Here is a 20,466-nt window from a genome sequence, read left to right on the forward strand (position 1 = left end):
TTGGTAAAAAAAAACATTATATAGTTTTTACAGCCAATAATGCCATCTGTTGACGAACTTTGTAACTAGTTTTTGCTCTTGGTGAAAAATAAAGCCTGACATTCTAATATAATTATTAAAAGTAAATATTACTTATAACATTACTTTCAGAAATAATAATTTCCAATTTTTTTTTTTAATAAAACATCCATTTTACTTATCTAAAAAAATTTGTATACTTTGAAGGAGTAATTCTCAGCACAAATTTTCTGAAGTCATTAATTTTATATTTTTAATGTTATTAGTAAATATTTTTGTTGTACTGTTTGTCTACGATAGGTACTCTGACAGACATTCGTCTGGAGGGGTGGCGGTGACTATGGTAACGAGGTATGATTATTTCAAGTAGGGGTGCGGGTCCCTCTTTAAGACTGGTTTTGGCGCGAGAAAATGAGACCTCTTTCTTCGGTCTATTGTGTTAGCTTTAGAGTGAAGAGAAATAAGTATTCGCACCTGAAACATCGTTTTGATCGTTCGATTTCCTCTTTTTTAAAAGAGTCAAAATTTTAATAGCGGTAGCACCCAAAATTTGATATCATAATTTTTACATTTTTTGTTGTTTTTTAAAAAGTATATATTATACAAAACAAGAACCCAAAACGATTTTTTTTAATTAATTTATTTTACAAGATATTAACAATTAAATTTCAAAGCTTTTTTTAATTAAAAAATAAATATCTAAGGATAGAATGAGTGGATATTAAAAAAATGTATCTCATTTTACGCGGAAATAATTAAAGTTTTTGATAAAATAATTATAATAAAACAAATGTTTAAAAAATTTAATTTTTCTTGCAAAATCAAGTTGTAAGATGAAAAACAAAAATGTTGTTAATGTCGTACAAAGTTCAAACAAAACCCATTTTAAAGTAAATTTTATTCTGAACAAAATGACTTTTCAGAAAAAATGGATCGCAATTCCACAAAAAGTTATAGCTTTTTTCGCGAAAAGCTGCACCGCGACGCGCTCTGCCACTCCACTCTGCTGATCGCTCAATCGCGCTGTATCAGTTGATTTGGAGGGAATTTAAAAGCCTCAACTAAAGTTTCACAAAATAACAAACATTATATTAAATAATAAATTTATATTTTTAGGTGAATAATATTATGAATAATTAGTTATTTATAATTTACTTACATAATTTTTTGAGTTCAGACTTGGAACTAGAAGAATATATTTTATTTACAATTATTTTATCAAAAACTTCAAGAGCTTCCGCATAAAATGAGATAAAAATTTTTAAAATCCATTTATTCTATCCTTAGATATTTATTTTTTTAATTAAAAAGAGCTTTAAAATTTAATTGTTAAGATCTTGTAAAATAAATTAAGTAAAAAAAAATCGTTTTGGGCTATAGTTTTTTGTAATACATACTTTTAAAAAAATGTAAAAATTATGATATCAAAGTTTGGGTGTAACCGCTATTAAAATTTTGATTCAATGACTAATTAAAATTGTTATTTCTATGTAATGATTGATAAATAGGATATGTATGGAAATAGTATAAAATTGTTTAAAGCAAGCTCAATGTTTTATTAATAAATAACTCATCTCTAAATTTATCATACATAGTAAATTGGTTATTAAGAAAGAAAAAAATAAATTTGCTAATAAAAAACTGTTAGAATTATTTTTTTAATAAATAATGAGAAAAACTATGCAGGTTACATTAAAATAAAAATAAAAAAACGTAATTTAAGCGCACAAAAAAACTTAGATAATTTCAGATGGTTTGATGGGTGTAGATAAAAATCATCGTTGATAGTTTTAGATTTCATCCTATATGCAGTAACTTGCTTTCAGTTTTTAAAAAAAGGAAAATATAAATAATAAAAACAAAGGTATATTTAATATTTTTTCAGCACAGATAACGTGAACTATTTCTATTTTCAGCAAAAGTTTTATCTCCTTTTAAAATCAGAGTTAATAAGTTTAAGCACTTCACATTTTCCAGAAAACTCAAGTAATAAAAGAAATTAACTGCTTTAAAAAATGTGCAAGTTTAGAAATTAAACCATCTAACAATCAATGAACATTCATAATAAATATCGTAAAATTAAAAAAAACTGTACTACCCTTAATGTCAGAATTTATTCACTTTTTTCCTTTGTATTTAAAAAATAACAACCAATTGAGTAGAGCGAATCATTTCAAGTAAGAAAGAAATATCCATGCGAATCTTAAAAAAGTTATTGAATCAGATTAAATAAGTCTCCTACTGGTGGCTGAGTCAGCCAATCTGGTATACTTCCCATACATGCAATCATCGAAGCTACCCTCCCTAAAATGCCCTCTTCTTGTTTCCATAGCACCAGACTGTCGCAGACTTTGTGGCCGTCAGAGTACCTATCGTAGACAAACAGTATATGTTTTCTGCTAGTTGGTTTTTCTTCTCTTATTAAACCAGGTTGTTGATCAAAAAATGTAAAACAAAACATTATTTCATAAGAATTTCTCAATATGTATATTATGCAAACATAATGAGTACTAGTATATTTTAATTTTTAAAAAAGTTAAAATGTTTTCTAGGTTTTAAACATATTATCCCTTTCAAAAAAAAGTCAAGAGCTTATAATTTCTTAAAGTACAGTACCCTTATCAAATAATTGTTCGGGACAAAATAAAAACATAGGTTTAAACTTCTAGAAATTAATGTGTTCTTAAAATAGAGCATTAATAGTAGATCAACCTCAAATAAAAACTTTGCTCTTGAAAGAGTCAATAAAGTTTAACTACAGTAATTTAAATATTGGTGCTTTTTTTTATTACATTTCACTACAAATGTACATAAATTGCTATGAGATGGTAAAGTTGCTTTCATTATTATTTGAATTTTATAGCTGTATATTTTTTATAGAAATTAGTACAAACTATAAGTTTAGCATTGTTATTGTACATAAATTTTACAATCAAAAAAATTTCTGGTCAAATTAGGTTTTTTTATTTATTTTTTAATAACTTTATTTGTTGCTTTGTTTACTTAAAAGTAAAATAGTTTGTATTCATTGTTTTTTATTTGAAGATCTTATTGAATATATACGTACCAACTAGTTAGCTTTTCTTTGTTACCTCTTATTAAATGAAATTTATGCACTCTATTTAAGGCATGTGTTGGTTACTAGTAGTAAAATATTTAGGATTTTTTAAATGTAGGTTATGCCTATTTCTATGTCTTGTTTATAAAATCTATAATTCTAGTGCCTATAATGAGATGTATTTAGAATTTTCATCAGCTGATTTAAGAATAAAATCTAAACATTCTTTTCTATTCCTATTAAAGCAATAGCTTTAAACAATATTTTCTTACACTGCTGTACATTATTTATTACAGTACAAGTAAATCAGTAGTTATAAATTAGGTATTAAAATACTCAAATGCTGTTTGTTATGACCATTTGATCCTTTTAGTTTTCTTTTTAAACCAATAATTAGTATGTTATTATCCTAGTGTTTTAATGTTTTTGTCTTCTAGGTAGCTAAAACTAATAAATTTTATGTACCTTACTGCCTTTTGAATGTACTTTTCTTAGAAAAAGCTAATTTTTAGTTATTTATTGTTATAATTTTTCCTCAGTTTTATGACTTAAACTAAACTAAAATAGTGAAAATAAGTAAATTTTAAATAAAATATCATAAGAGTCAGAAAATTAATGTATTTGCGATACCTATGAGTGCCGTATATTTTTCGATAAAAAATATCCCCGTAATTTTTTTTGAATTGTTTAGACCCAATTCTAACAGCAGTTATAAATGTTTTGTGATGTATTTTATGTTTAAAAATAAATCATAATTGATAAATTATTGACGAATCAAAAATCAATGAAATTTGATAAAATTTGTCCAAAAATATCAGGTTTTTTTTTATAGTTTTTGTAGACACTTTGAAGTTTTTTTAAATCTGTATGCTAAAATCGATACTTTGTTCACTTCAATCATCACTTATGAGTTTAGTTTGCCCTTTCGCGAAAATATATTCAATAGTATTGATTTTATTGCCCATGTAGTGTATTTAAGCATGAGATTTAGTATGGATATTTGACAAGCATTTTCAAATAAATAATGCACTATACTGGTAATATGTGATAAATCATTAAGAGTTTTATTTTGTTTGCTTTATGGTTTTACCAAAATGTTATTATTTTGCTCAATGTATTCTATTTCTTTATTCTATTTTGCTATTTCTTTATTCTATTTTGCTATTTCTTTATTCTATTTTGCTATTTCTTTATTCTATTTTGCTATTTCTTCATTCTATTTTGCTATTTCTTTAATCAACTCATATAAATGAATAAGAAAAGTTCAAAAACAAAAAAAAAAAATTATTTTTACTGTTATGCATAAATGTGTGTTCTCTCTACATTATTTCATAATAAGTTTCATTGATTACAAAAAACCAAATTAATTTTTATATTCGCCTTGATTTTGTTCATCTTGCAATATATCTGCATAAATTATTCAAACTTTTATAAGCAAAAGGCAGTTGGGTATTAAAAGTGCATATTCTTTTTTTAAAAAAATCAAAATGTTAATTATTTTTATTTTGCTATCTGATTTATTAAAGCATTTATTCATGACGTTTTTGTAAAAATTATAAAATGTCTTCCTTATGTTATTGTTGAAACAAGTGAAGTGCCATTATATTTTATTATATGTTATTAATTTGAATTGTTATTTTTATGTTGCGCATTGTTAGAAAGGTAGACACTAAGTGATTCGGTTTTATTTTACTCAATGTATATATATTTGTAGTTTTGATATTAAGGATTTATTTTGCATTTAATTGAAAAGAGCTATAAACCTATTTGTTAGTTAGCTATTGGAATTTTTTTTTATTTTTAAATACAGATCATTGAAACAATTTAAAGAATTTAAAGTTCTTCATTAGTGTGAATTTTAATATTTAGTGATAAAAAGCTCATAATAGTAAAATTAATAACAACGAAAGGCGATGAACAAAGTCTTGACAGTGAAAAAGCTTTTTTAATGTCATTATACTATTGACTCCTTGACCAAATTTATATAATTTATTCTAATTGGAACTAATTATTATGAATCTTACCTGACATCTAGAAAATATTGACCTTCTCTGCTGAATGTCAACTATCACATTGTTTTATATATTTGATATTAATTTGTTTGTTGATATTTTAATATGTATTCAATATTTTAATATCTGAATTGAATAGATTGGGAAAAACTCTGAATGCCGAGCTCTGAATGCCTGTTTCCTCCTCTGTCGATTCAATTGGAATATTTATAAAAGTGTTCTGTATTGTTTAACAAAAACTTTTCTCAAACAAATAGCTAAGCTTTCTGTAAACAATCATGAGAATAACATAAAATCATGATGCTGAACATTCAATTTAAAAAATAATTGAAAAGCAATTGTTGGTTTCCTGGTCCATAATCATAGTTTAATCATAACCAGACTAGTCTTTAACCAAAATGAAAAGCATATTGGTTGTTCTCATATCGTAAATTTCTGAAGTTAAACTGATTATTTCTGCTATTTGTATATATTATTTCATCGACTTATTCTAATTTAACTGATGTTTGTCTACACCATAAGTTTCATTTATATGACAATTAAGATCTGACTCATTAAGCAGTATATCTTAGCTTATAATTTTCTTTTTCTTCTATGATTATTGATTTTTGTTTATGCTCAGTCTTCATTCATGCGAAGTTTATGTTCACCTTGTTATTCTAATCACCATAACTTAAATCCTTTTATGTTCTGCAATAAAATCCAAGTCATAATTAGCCTTGAAAGCTCGTTTTTTACAAAGGAAAGTTTGACTTCATATGCTTAGGATAACCTTATGCATAATTAAGTGCCATAGTTTGGAATACTCCGATGTTGAAACAAGTCCAGCTTCTCTAAAGCTGTTGAATATTTTTTTTTTTTTTTTAAATTCTTTTCTCACCTGCAATGAATTACTATTGACTTTCTGCAAGACACATTAAATGTATTTTATTTAAACATTTAACTGTTTATCTGAATTTAGAGCCTGTCATTTATATTTATTTTTACAGAGTGTTTTGTAATAACCGCCTTTAATATATGTTTTCAGGATCCTCTATGATTAAAAAGTATGCACATTGAGAGTCTCAAAATATTAAATGAAGATAATAGGAAAACGTTTTTAAAATCTAATAAATAACTACTGAGGTAGAGAGCGGAAAACATAGCCATAGTTACATCAGGCATTAAAACTGGTTTTAAAATTTTTTATTCTTTCTGGCTAGTAATTCAATAAATTGCGACAGCGTTTTTGTTTCTTTCTCAATTAAGCAACACTTTGCAGCACATAATGTGCATACTTTTTTATATAAAGGATTCTAAAAATATATGTTAAGGGTGATGATTAGGAAAAACTCTGTGTGTATTTTTTTTTTTTTTTTTTAATTTTCTAAATCGTTCATGAAAAAGTTTTAGTCAATTTTTAAGCAATTTTCCTATATGCAGCTGGTTTAAAATCTATTTCTTACTTATTTACCTATTGTTAAGTTATGTTATATTTATCAGTTTGTTACAAAGTGGTTATAGCACATCAAAAAAAAATTTTTTTTCAAAGCAATTTTTTTTCTTGTAAGCTGGTGATCTATGATCCATCGAACAATATGTGTTATGGACTGAGATTTGTGCCTGCCATATATATATATATATATTAGATATGAAAATGCACAGAGTTGGATTTTCGTCTTATTGTTTTTATGAATATTAATACTGAATATGTGTGTTATTTTTATTTGTTAAAAGTATTTGTATTATCGTTATGTTTGAAATTTCAACTCAGATATAATAAATAAAACTTTTTTTTATAAACAATAATGTCTGTTTATTTCTATATTTTTATGCTGTTAAAAAAAAGTTGAAAGCTCATCTCTTTCAAAAGACATAAAGGGGAATATTTGTAGTGATAGAAAGTATATCTCCTATTTTATTACAAAAGTGATACAATTTGCATTTTTTGTTTTAAATGTGACAAGATAATTACTGATTTACCCATAAGCAGATCTGGATTACCCATTAAGCCATGCCCAGGGGCCCCCAATGATCAAGGGCCCCCTTAGAATGGATTTTTTTAAATTAAATTTTAAAAAATTTAGAAAAACAATGATTTTTCAAAATGTTATGATTATATTTTAGTTCTAATTTAATAAAATAAAGTAAAATTTAAGTTATTATTATTTATTTTAAATAAGCTTTCTTAAATGAAAAGATATATAAGTACTTTTATATTTGAATAAATAAAAAATATAGGAGAAAAAAATTTAATCTCAAGGGCCCCAAAAATTTGAATGGCCTGCGGCCCCTCGTACGCTTAATCCGGCCCTTCCCATAAGCGCATTTAGACATTTTTTTTAGGGTTAATACCATAATTTTACTTTCAGATATAGAGTAATGTAGTGTTAAATTTATCTGGAAAACAAAATCAGCGATTATCATGGAATTTAGGTAATAGGAGTTGTAGAAGTTGCCATTAGTTTTAAGCGATGTTGATTGGTCGATTTCCAATTCTTCACTATCTTATTCCAGAGGGATACAGGGCTGCAATTATAAATTAAGCATCATAAACTGCTTAAATGAATAATCAAATCATGATAAAAAAAAATGTTTTATTTTGGAAAAATATGGTTGTAGTTTATTTACGTCAAGGGATGAGATTTTTTCGCTTTTGTCTCTCGAATTTCAGAATTTTTATCCAAAAACTCCGCTTTTCTGAAATTTTCGGGGGCTTTTTTTTTAAATAAATATTCCGCTTTTTCTGAAAATTCAGTCGTTGAAAAAAAATAATTATTTATTTCTGGTTTTCAAAGATAAACAGAAAATTCAAACTACGTATAATTGCCTACCCTTCCGCATGTTTACTTATTTTAACGGTTTTTTACGCGCGGACAAGAAGATTTTCTGCATTTTTACCCGTCCGCTTGATAGCTCGTAATTTCTTAATCCAGACGTCGCTGCATTTTAATATCAAACATCGATTTTCGTATTAACCTGATTTAAAAGTTGCGATTCTTATTCACGCGATTTCAATATCGTTCATTGCAATTCTTATTTACGAGATTTAAAAATCTATTATCGCGATTTGTATTTACGCTTTTTTAAAATCTATGTACCTATTCGTAGTTAACGCGAGTTTAAAATCCAATGTCGTGATTCGTTTTTGCGATTGTAACATCAAACATCGATTTTCGTATTTACACGTGATTTAAGAATTTGGCTTTCGATTCCTATTCACGCGATTTAGAAATTGTGCATCGTGATTCGTATTTACGCGATCTGAAAATTACGCATCATGATTTGTATTTTTACATTTTTGAAATCCAATATTGAGTTTCAAATTCACGTGATTTCAAAATTCAATATCGTGATTCATATTCACGCGATTTTAAAATCCAAGATCGCTATTTGTATTCTCTTGATTTTAAAATCCTTCATCGCGATTCTTATAAGAAGTAAGTTTTTTTCTTGAATTAGTTACTATAAGACAGTTTTTCTATCAACGATTATTGGTATATATAGGCATTACAGCATCAGCGAAACTGTATGAGAATATGTTACTGATATTTTTACTATAAATCACGTAAGATTTACTCGCGTTAAAATTCAGCTTTTTTGCCTTTTTGCCAATCTCATCCCTGTACGTCGCACTAGAGCAGCTCAATGGGCTATTGGCGACGGTCTGGGAAACGTCCCTGAGGATGATCCGAAGACATGCCTACAATTTTGATCCTCTGCAGAGAGAATGGCACCCTCGCTTCGGTAACCCAACGACCTGCACGCGAAGTCAAGCACTCTACGGTAGGACAGTTTAACAGGGACCAATACCGCACACCCTCGGTCCCTACGCAGATTGATCAAAGTGATCACCCACCCGCACACCAACTGCAAAATATGGAGCTTCAAAGTAAAGAGAAATCTTCAATCTTTATGTAGATATAGTCCCGCAGTGAACTGATCGTTAAGACACGGTTCCCAGCAGATCACCGAAGTCAAGCATCACTGGCTACGGTCAGTGTGCGGGTGGGTAACCACTTGGATCAGTCTGCATAGGGACCGAGGGTGTGCGGTATTGGTCCTCGTTAAACTGTGCTACCGTAAAGTGCTCGACTTCGCGTGCAGGTCGTCGGGCTACCGAAGCGGAGGCGCCACCCCCTCTCCAGAGGATCAAAATTGTGATGGCATGTCTTCGGATTATCCTCCGGGATGTTTCCCAGACCGTCACCAATAGCTCATTTGTGCAGCTCTAGTGCGACGTAAATTAAAAACAACAACAACAATAATGTAGATATAAATTGTTAAAAATAATAAATTTTGAAATGCTCTGAAGTTTGTGCTGCAAGGTTAAGTAAGCCCAACAGGTCACCTCCGTCCAATCAAAAATGCGAGAGTCGCGTTTACGTTAAAGTAGTTTCCAGCAAGAAAAGTTAAGGAATCCGTTGACTATTGCTTGATTTAATTTATTTGCAAGGCTCTTTTTTCTTACGCATTCAAATGTGTTAGCGGAAAAGAAATTAAATTAAAGCAAAACACTTAACCACCATGTGATCAAAATTGTGATGGCATGTCTTCGGATCATCCTCAGAGATGTTTCCCAGATCGTCGCGTCCATAGCCCATTGTGTAGCTTTAGTGCGACGTCAATGAACAACAACACCAATTCCTCTTGGATTTTCAGCTGCATAGCGCGTTTTTCCACTGGAAGTTTTGTTTTTAATTGCTTAAATTACTGGGCTATGACGCTACAAATTGAGGTCTTGAGGAGAAGAGGTATTGATGGTAAGTTAACTATTCTTTGAAAGTATTTTTGCTTCATTATTTTATTTCTGCTCCAATCATTGAACATGAACTACGTGAGTCTATTTTCCGCAAGTCAAGAATTTAGAATTTAATTGGTATCAGTTCTCGTTAAATTGTTCGACCCTAAAGAGTTCGACTTCGCATGCAGGTCTTCGGGCTACGAAAGCGGAGGAGTCATCTCCTATGCAGAGGATCAAAATTGTGATAACATGTTTTCTGAGCATCCTTGGGAATATTTGCCAGACCGTCGCCAATAGCACACTCTCCTCCAGATCAAAAGTTTGGGGCTGTCCGCTGCTACAGTAGCAAGCGAGAGCACAATTCGAATGGGGGTTGCAATGGAGGAATGAAGAAGTCGAATGATTTATTCATGTTGACCTATGCCGAGATCAAGACAAAAATATTCACCCCACACCCCATAGATCCACACCCCTATTCGAAGGGGTGTGGGGTGAATATTCCCGCCACAACGCGAGTCTGTTGTCTGGAGGATTTCTTCTGAAAAGACGAAATTTAACTGGGGTCTCTATCTTTTAAGGAATTGGTAACTAATTTTAAACCATAGTTTCTACTACAGAATGGCAACAAGGAAATGATAACGTCGGATCAATGGGCTTTTCGCATTGTGATTGGCTGTTGACTATCACTCATGGTTGCAAGAATTTGGGAAGTTATCGCGTTTATTGTGAATTAAAATAAAAATTTCAATAATTTTGTGCACGCCTGTCTGTGTTCTCGCGTAATCTCGTATTTGGTGTGATGAAACAATTGGTTCATTGATGGATTGTGTTTACATTTATTTCGTAAACAGACACTGGAAAAGAGGAGATTTGTGTTTAAAAAAGAAATTAGGCGAAAATGTTTTCGAATTTTTAGATATTTATAAATGTAACAATAAAAATGAATGTTTTCTTTGCTATGTTTATTATTTGTTTTTAAATAAAAGTATGTCATTTTGATATTAAGAGTATGTTCTTAATACTTTGCTCTTAATACTTTTAAATTAAGTATTCTCTTATAAAAGCTTAGCTGCAATATTTATATAATTTTCTTACATTCTGTTGTAAGGAAAAGAAAATTCGGATCTAAATTAAAAGAATAATTATGCCATGTAATGTCTAATCATCCTATGCATATTTCCTAACATTTGTACTTAATTATTAAGCATTATAAATTGTAACATAAAAAATAATTCTGGAGTAAAGTTCAAATTGATGTTTAAGTGTTTATATATTATGTTTATTCGACATTAAAAGTGTTTCTACTTCTAACATTTTATAAATGAATTTGTAACCCGCAGTTTTAATAAAATAAAATTATCGCTAGTTAATAAAACTATGGCAAGAGAAAAATTATCGGTAAAATTTTTATGTGGTTATCAATTATTATATATTTATTTGGAAGTAATGAAAAGTAATAATATATTTGTGAATCTAAGCACATCATGATAAGCAATAATATTGAAATGATAAAAATTCTGTGGAAATAACAATAATATTGGAAATGAAAAAAATTCATGTTACATGAAATTTATTTTCGAATAGTTGACTACTTACTTTCATGATGATAGATTAGATTTTTGATTACATATTATTTACTGCTGTGTATTAAGAGTTAGGTCAAATGTGCATCAAGTGGCAGTATAAAAATGTTGCTTTTTTTAAACTTACCACTGCTTTATTAGAAAAACAATTTTGTAGCAATCAAATAATAAATATATAAAAATCTATATTTGAAGCATATAAGAGTAAAATTTTTTATTTTTTGATTTAGAAACTATCAATCAAAAAGATCCTTTAAAATTTGAATTATATTTATATAATAAGTAGAAAGAAATATTAGCAAAGGAAAAATTTCATAATAAGTCATTGAACAATATATCAATCACTTTTGAACTGACCCCCCTACTATTTTAATGAAATTTGATGGAACATGCACACATGATAAAGTAAACAATTCGAACAGTTTTTAATTTGAAATTTGTCCAAGTTATAAACACTTGAAAAAATAAAATTTTCACTGAAAAAACCACTAACTTGCATACATATAAATAACTGTATTTTTTTTTACTTAAAAAAAGTTACTTTAAGAACTTTTATTTTATAAGTTACTTTTTTTTTACTTTAGAAGAAAGTAAATGGTGTTTAAAAAAAGATTTGAAACACCATTGCAATAAACCTTTCATTTGATACCTTATATGACTTTCTAAGGCTAGGTCAACTTTCAAAGCAACCTGATTTGACCTGTGATATGTGGTCTCAAAGAATTATGAAAGAAATATTTTTTTTTAACTACAACATTCTTCTACACCTTTCAAATTTGTAGCATAGAAATTGAAATTTAAAAAAAAAAAAAAAGCATTAATTATTGCAAACCAAAATTTTTATTAATTGAAAGTGGTATGCTGTACAACTTTTTTCCCCTTTAAGACATTTCATACAATATACATGGAAAACTGAGTAAAAAGCCTAAAATTCTTAAACCAATATATAAATCAATGATCATTCATACCAAAAGTAGTATTTATCCCATACTTTTGTCTCCTAAAATGTATCGAAAATAACATTTTTATTTTTAGCAAGTGTATTATATTTTTCTTATTAAAAAATGGTTTACCTTTTGATATGCAAAAAATATGTGAAATAGTTACAAGATATGAATAACATTTATTTCATAGAAAATATTTTTTTAAATTATGATTATTAACTCTGTTACAATATGTTATGAACAGAATTAGTAATTTTTTAAACATATAAGCATTATAAAATTTTGTGAAATAGTTAGGAATGATGTAGTGCTATTTTTTTGTTAATTATTTTTATCTCATTAGACGGTATGAAAAAATCTTAACCTGTTGTTGTTAGTACTTCAACCTTCTAAATGATCTGTGATTTATTTACTTTCAATATCAAAGGCTTCTGTGGGTACGAGTATGACAGTGAGGGTCCATGAGGCTGTAGAAAACGTATCTTAACTTCTTCGTAGTTTATATTTACATCTAAAATACATCGTATCCACCATTGGCTGTACTGCAAAATTACAACATACCCTCTAATATCTTCTAAGAGCAGTTCTAAAGGATGTAACACCACTGACTGGATCTTACTTTCAGATGAATTTTAATACATTTTCGTTTTAATTGATGTGTGGCTTTCGTGTCTGTTTTCATATATTTTTTTGTGTACTGGAGATTGTGTGGCTTTTCAAAAAAGTGTCTATATTTCTCACAATCATAATATGATTTTATAATACACAAAATTTGTTTATTGAACACAATATTAAAAAGTGTAAATAATTTACTCTAATTTTTATTTCATCAAAGTTTTTTTTAAAATTTTTTATAGGATTGTTTTGTGTTGAATGAATATCTAATTTAAATTGGTCTAAATGTTGCTAGCATATAGATATATATATATATATATATATAGATTTTTTTTTCTGAAAAAGTTATGTATGAATGCTGAAACATGAAGGAAGAAATTTTTTTTACAGTACAACTATCGTTTTATGTTGAAAGGGCATTTATTTTTTATGCTTTGTTTAGAAACATAAAGAGACCAAAGAACATCTTAAGGGATTGTGGATCTCATTTTAAATCAGCTTAAGTAAATAGAATTAAATTGTTTTTTATTATTTGAATTAACAGTATTTGTTTATGCTTACATGGTTACTGCTACTTTATAGCCTAAAATAATAATTTCTTGTTTTGTAATCAAATGGAGAAGTGTATTATTTCTTCTTAGTCTAAATCAACTACAGTTTAAATGGTCATAAAAAGTATATTTAATTCTTAATTTATTTACCATTTGTATCAATGTTAATGTACTCAAAGTTTGGTATGAAATAAAACCTAATATAAAAAAGAAGCTGCTTTTGTACATAGTCTTAAAAAAAAGCTACAAGTAAAGTAAAGTTTCATTTTTTCATAACATGTTACACATATATAATTTTTTTTTTCATTTTTTTATCATAGCTAAAATAAATTTTCATAAATTTAATACAGAAAATGAGATTTGTTAAATATTTAGTTAATTTTTTACTCATGAAAAAAAAAATATATATATAATTTTTATTTTATTTGCATGTATAGAATTGGCCTTTTATGTATAATCTGCACTAAGGCTCTTTCTCATTCTGTTTAGCAGTTTTGGAATTTTGACATTTTTTTCAAAATAATTATTGAATATAGCTTTTTTTATTTTATTTATTTTTGTCATTTCTTAGATGACCCTTTGACTATCCTTGAGCTGCAACCCGCAAACAGTAAGCCTATACTTATCCCCATGATTCATGCATAGAATAAAAAGGCATACCCCATTAATTTAACAGTACTTTTTATTATTTATTTTTAATTGTTTATTTGTAAAATCGCTGTTTGAACTCTAATGCACCATTGAAAAAGATTTTCCTTAGAGCATGAGTGGTGAGTTTTCATTGCTTATTACTAAGGAAAATAGTGAGGTTAACTGGTAATCAATAAATAATGTTTCAATTTTGATTTGCTACGTTTTATATATGGATTAATTGTATTTGAAGAGAAGTGTGCTTAGGATAAAGCTCAAACTGGACTGACTCTTTCTAGATGAAATTTCAGTTATAGTTTAATGACAGCATTACCAGAATCGACTACACTGTTCCAAACATCAATGATATTAAAGAAAGCTCATCAATATTTGCAACATGCCTGATAAACCTAGTATGAAACACAAGGATAAAAGCAGCAGAATTTTATTTATTTACTTTTTTTTTTTCCAGAGTGCCTTCGACATTCTAAATGCTCCTCAATATCGTTTGAACACTAAGTTGTTCTTTTTTTCGTAAAATCTATGCAACTTTTTACAATAGCTCATTCTAAAGAGCGGTCGAAAATATGAGCACAAATGCTATGGCAATTCGCATTTCCGTCGTATCTATGAAGTTAAATTCAAGAATTTAAAAATATTTTCACATTACAGTAAATTTTATTTGTCCAAAACTAATGTTGAAGTTCCTTTAAGAATTAAAGATTATTTGTATTTTATTCATTAATGATTATAAAAAGAAGTGTATTTTAAAAGGTATGAAACATTTTATATCATTCTTAACATCATAATTTTGAAGAGACGTAGTAATTACAAGAAGTTAAAAAATGATATTTTTAAATTTTAGGTATTAGAAAAGCTATTTATCTTATTAAAATTTAAATTTGATTGTGAAAATTACCTAATTAATAATCACGTAAAATACTGTATATCATACAGGGTGTTCTGTAATTACATCTAACACGTTGTGAAAGCTGCAAATTGATATTTCATAAAGGAGAAAAAATGACAACTTCATCGTATCAGTTAAATTAATTGGTAAATAGGCGGTATGAAAAATAGAAAACCAGTTTGAATGGCCGATGACACACGAACGTGTTAAGTTTTAATCGCCTTCTAAGTTTTGTTTTCTCTAGTAATCACAAGTTTTTAGTCAATCCCACCTTCATCAGTCGTGATTCATTAAATTTTGATTTTTTTTTCCTTGCCTAAATATTAATTTATGACCCTTAATGTGTGTACTCGTTTTTTTACTTAAATTTCATCAAGGATTTTAAAAATATACATTAAGGTTGAACTTTATGAAATGCCCTGTTTAAGTTGAAACCTTTTATTGTTTTTAAATGAAATTATTACGACAACCAGTTTCGACAACAATGATTGTAATAGAATGATTTGAATGCAGTCATCCAACTCCATCCAAACTCAAATATGTTATGCAGTTTAAGTAATGATATTTAAAAGCTTTAAATCTGACTCTCAAAAAAAAAAAAAAAAAAAATCGGGATATTACTGAAAAATATTGTGATTGGAGCGCGTGGTTTTTATTTTATTTCATAATCGTCGTTCAACAGCCGACCCAATTTTGGGTTTACTGTTACCAATGTTCAACAACGTCGCCTTGTAATTTTGTACCCAATCCAGAAGACAAGGGAACTCTTGGATCAAGTGTTGTGAAATTTTTTTTATTGAAACTAACCCGCGTTTGCGTTACACGAAGAAAAAAACCACGAAATCCTATAATCCGTCTACCGTGGAGGATATTTTGCATCAGCACTGTAGTAGGTGCAAGCCGGGTGCGGAATTCGTATCGACCAGCCATTATTGGGATTCGAATCTGGTTCACCTCATTCGGAGGCGAATACTCTTTCCCTTGGTTCCATCTTCACTGAGTATTAACTCTACAGGATGTTCCAATTTTATTGATTGGTACCAATTTTATTGTTTTGTCTAAATTTAGTCATCTTCTAAATGTAAATAGCAATTCGATCGTAATTTAAGGAAATAAACGGTTTTTTTTCTCTTAATCCGCAATGATTAATGAGAAGCAACCATGAGGGTTGATCAGCAACGTTAACAAGGGGCGGAACTTTCCAGTTTTTAATTATAAAATTACAAAACTACGGAGTTGAACATTAGTGGTCGTAAACCCAAAAATTGGATCAGCTGTTCTACGACGGATATAAAATAAAATAAAATCTATCTATTATAGGCCTGGATAGTAGGGCACTGAACCCATGCCCAAGAGTTCGTGGGTTCATCCACAGCCGGCCGAAGACTGCCCGTGTAGTAAATGGTGACTGATGCAAGTTAAATCTATCGAGTTGCAAAGTCGTCCATGTTCCTATAACAAATCAATACCTCTGAGGGTACTGAAACAAAAATTTCCTTGTCTTCTGAATTTGTTCAAAATTACAAGGTTACTGAGTTGAACATTAGGAGTCGTAAACCTAAAATTGGGTCGGCTGTTCAACGATGGTTATAAAACAAAATCTTTATTTTAAATAAGGCGAGTGAAAAAGTCTTTCTCACAGTTCAAATAAGGGGAAAAATCAAAACTGTTACTCGAGTAACCAAAAGTAGATTACAAGACAGGATGTGAATATTAAAGTGCAAGAGCGTTTAATTTAGAATAGTAAATTAAGAAAAAGACTTCGACAAAGGAATAACATAAAAAGATTAGTTGAAGCGCGTTATGTTACACACACACATATATATAGGGAGGGGGGAGAGACTCCCCCCACTCTATAGGTACTGCCGCGGTCATAATTTTACTTCTTATAATCTTAGCTTAACTAAATTACGCCGAAGGAAAAAAATGTAGCTTTAACTTAAACTAAACTCAGTGGCGCGACAGCCCCTAGGGGGCCAAGGCCTACTGGGCCCATCTCAGTTTTCTTGACATTGGGCTCTGGGGTACAGGAGCAGATGTTCCAGTTAGGTGGTCAGCCGAACGCGGAACCCCAAGTGTTTAGTTCCCAAGCATGCTTGGTACTCATTTGTCTACCCACTTAAGGGATGAAAGGCTGAGTCAACCTTGCCCGGCCTGAGGATCGAACCCAGGACCGGTGGCACGGGAGCGCAAAGCACTACCACTCAGCCACCGGGCGTCTAGCTTTAACTTAAGATAATTTAAAATCTGTTCTCCTATTTATATCCAATTATGTTAGAGGCTATGTGTCCTTTTCGCTCGCACTCACTTGTTTTTTCCTATATTTTAAAAACATGAATGTAATTATAAATGGATGCAGAATTTAACAGAGTATTTATAGTTTGTCTAAGCTAAGAACTCCCCCCGCCACATGGTCTGAGGCCGTCTGCTGCTATGGATACAAGAATAGCGTATTCCAGGGAAGGTAGCTAGCCGACCGGCCTGTGGAGGGGTTAGGGAACTGCCTTTGCACCAGAAAGGTTCTGGGATCGAATCCCGGGCAAGGCATGGATGTTCTTTTCTTCTCTGTACTATCTGTCCTTACTGTGGGAGCAACGTTGGCCCACCTAATATGGTGCCCTTGTAAGAGAGGCCAACAAATCTGCCCTGTTAATGTCCGAATTGACGAACAATGTTAACACAGGAGGGCATTGGGGGGGAGGGAAGGTAGCTTCTCTTCACTCTAGGGCTAACACGATAGACTGGAAAAAAAGTCCTCTTACTCTCGCTGAATCTTAGCCAAAATCTGTCCTAAGCAATGACCCCACATCCCTTGAAATAGTTAGACCTCGTTACCATAGTCACCGCCAAGGGTCTTGACAAATGGCTAGGCGAGTTTTTACTTTAGACAAACTATACATTAACTAGTTCATTAAACATTTTTTTAGAAAAAATTGCACGTTGAGACATAAAGGTTTGCCACCCCTGGACTAAACCATCCGACAGAGAGCAATGAAATTTGGCATACTAATAGTTCGTCGCACGAAGGTTACTGTTCACATTAAAACATTATATTACAAACCGTTCGAGCGAAAAACGGATTGGAACTTTCTTGCGTCATGTCCACTTAATTACATGTCGGATAATCGAATAACAAGCTTACACGAATGGAACCAAATCATTTTGTATGCAACTAATGTTAAACTTCCCCGTTTAAACTGACATTCTTTGTTTTTTGTCCCCGCCTAATTGCATGAAGAAGAGGTACTGAAATGAAAAAAATTTGTTTATTTTGGAGAAATGCTTCACTAACTAAAATGAAATTTTCGTTTTTCAGTTAAGATAAGGATACAATAGGTGGTCACTTCAAAAGGGTCCTGTTCATTAGTTGGTCTAAACAGGTGTTAGGGGTAAAATTGAAAAAAAAAAATCTAATCTTGCTGCTAGTTATACATTGAAGTGAGCGACGAGTGTTTTACCCCTCTTTGAATTATAGTTTGTTTACGGTAAGAACTCCCCCCGCCACTAAATCTGAGGCCGTCTGCTGCTAAGGAAACAAGAATAGCGAATTTCAGGGAGGGTAGCTTCTCTTTACTTTAGGGCAGTGTTTCCCAAACTTATGACTTTTGTGTACCCTTTCTAAATTTTTCGTAATGCTGTGTACCACTAATAAAAAAATGAGTGTATTTTTTACTATAAAAAAAATTGCACAAAAGTTAAAAATCACAACTGGCTGTTGACACCACTAATTATTAACTGCAAACTCCGCAAAAAATAGCAAATAGAAAAATACGTAATCGTAAATTTTCATGGCTAGCTTTGTTTTTAAATAAGTTTGTTTGAAATTTTCGTTTATTGCAAGATATTTCGCATAAGGACGCGTACCCTCGCTAAACTGTTCCCGTACCCCTGGGGGTACGCGTACCACACTTTGGGAAACACTGCTTTAGGGCAATATGAAGAAAAATGATTCCCTTTCTCTCCCCCACCCGAGACAAAATATATCCTAAATAGTGACCCACACCCCTATTTGAAATAGTTATACCTTGTTACCATATTCACCCCCACAAGTCCAGACGAATAGGGGAGTTCTTACTTTAGACAAATTGTACTTACTTACACATCATTTAGAATTTTAAAAAGGTACAGAGTGATTTGTTTTGTAGTCAAGATTTGTGGTCCCCTCCTGGTGCGCTATTAGCTTTCATAAGAAAAAATTTCAAAAACGTAACAAATCAGTATACAGTGTGTCTTTCTCTTAAGTAAGAATAATTATTGCTTAATCCAGAGAATAACTCTGAGAATGATTGCAAGTTCAGCAAGAAAAGGATGGATTTGAATTAATAGAGGGGGGGGGGCAATGAATCTGGGAAACGATATATTAAAAAAAATTCCAAACTAAAACAGCTCATTAATTTGGAAATTCTCAAGACAAGGTTAGAAAAAAAAAATTTAAAATAAATAATCTGACTATACGTTTGAGAGGAATACGCAATTATTCATGAAAGTCTTAATAGAAACTGAAAGGGAAAATCTAATTTTGATAAATTGACGAATTAAACGGGTATAAAAATAGTCTTCAATTATAGATTTTTTCGGAAGGGATCAAATAATATTTTAGTACCTATATATTATACTATTCACTAATATTGATTTATTTTTATATAACTTTAAATGACATTTATATTTTATGATCATGATTTTATGTCTAACACAGATACTATTAGTCAAAATTCTTTATTGATCATAAAACTAAGTTTATTTAATCAAAACACTATAATTTGCATTAAATACCATTAAAAATAAAATTTCGCAGAAATTTAGGATAGAATATTGCACTATCCTTTTAATTGAATAACCCGCTCAATTGCATAGATTTGGCTGGAACTGATGATATTCCTTTAAGCGGGGTTGACTGGTTAAGCCTTAGCCGTTGTTTCCTCAAAAATCTTAAAGATAACATCATTGATACTTTATAGCTCTATTTAATAACAATAAAAAAGAGTTATTGCTTGTACTTTATTTAGTTTTTTTTCTCGCTACGTCATAATTTCAATCAACAACAGTTCCGCAATTGACTGATTGTTGACACGTTCTCAGCAGATCACCGAAGTCGAGCATAACTGGTTGCTGTCAGCGTGCAGGTGAAAAACTACTTGGATCAATCTGTGAAGGGACCGAGGGTGTGAGGTATTGTTTCTCGTTAAAATGTTATACGTAAGTACTTGACTTCACGCGCATGTCGTCGGTCTATCGAAGTGAAGGGAGCCTCACCTCGGCAGAGTTCAAAATTGTGATGGCATGTCTTCAGATGATTGTCAGGAATGTTTACCAGACCGTTACCAATAGCCCATTGAGCAGCTTTAGTGCGACGTAAACAACAACAATGAAAAAAAAAATTTACGTGGTAGCACTATGTCACCAAATTATCTCTGAAGTTATC

Source organism: Parasteatoda tepidariorum, chromosome 5 (assembly GCF_982258835.1).
Source record: "Parasteatoda tepidariorum strain Cologne lab strain chromosome 5, Ptep-v5.0, whole genome shotgun sequence".
Lineage (NCBI taxonomy): Eukaryota > Metazoa > Arthropoda > Arachnida > Araneae > Theridiidae > Parasteatoda > Parasteatoda tepidariorum.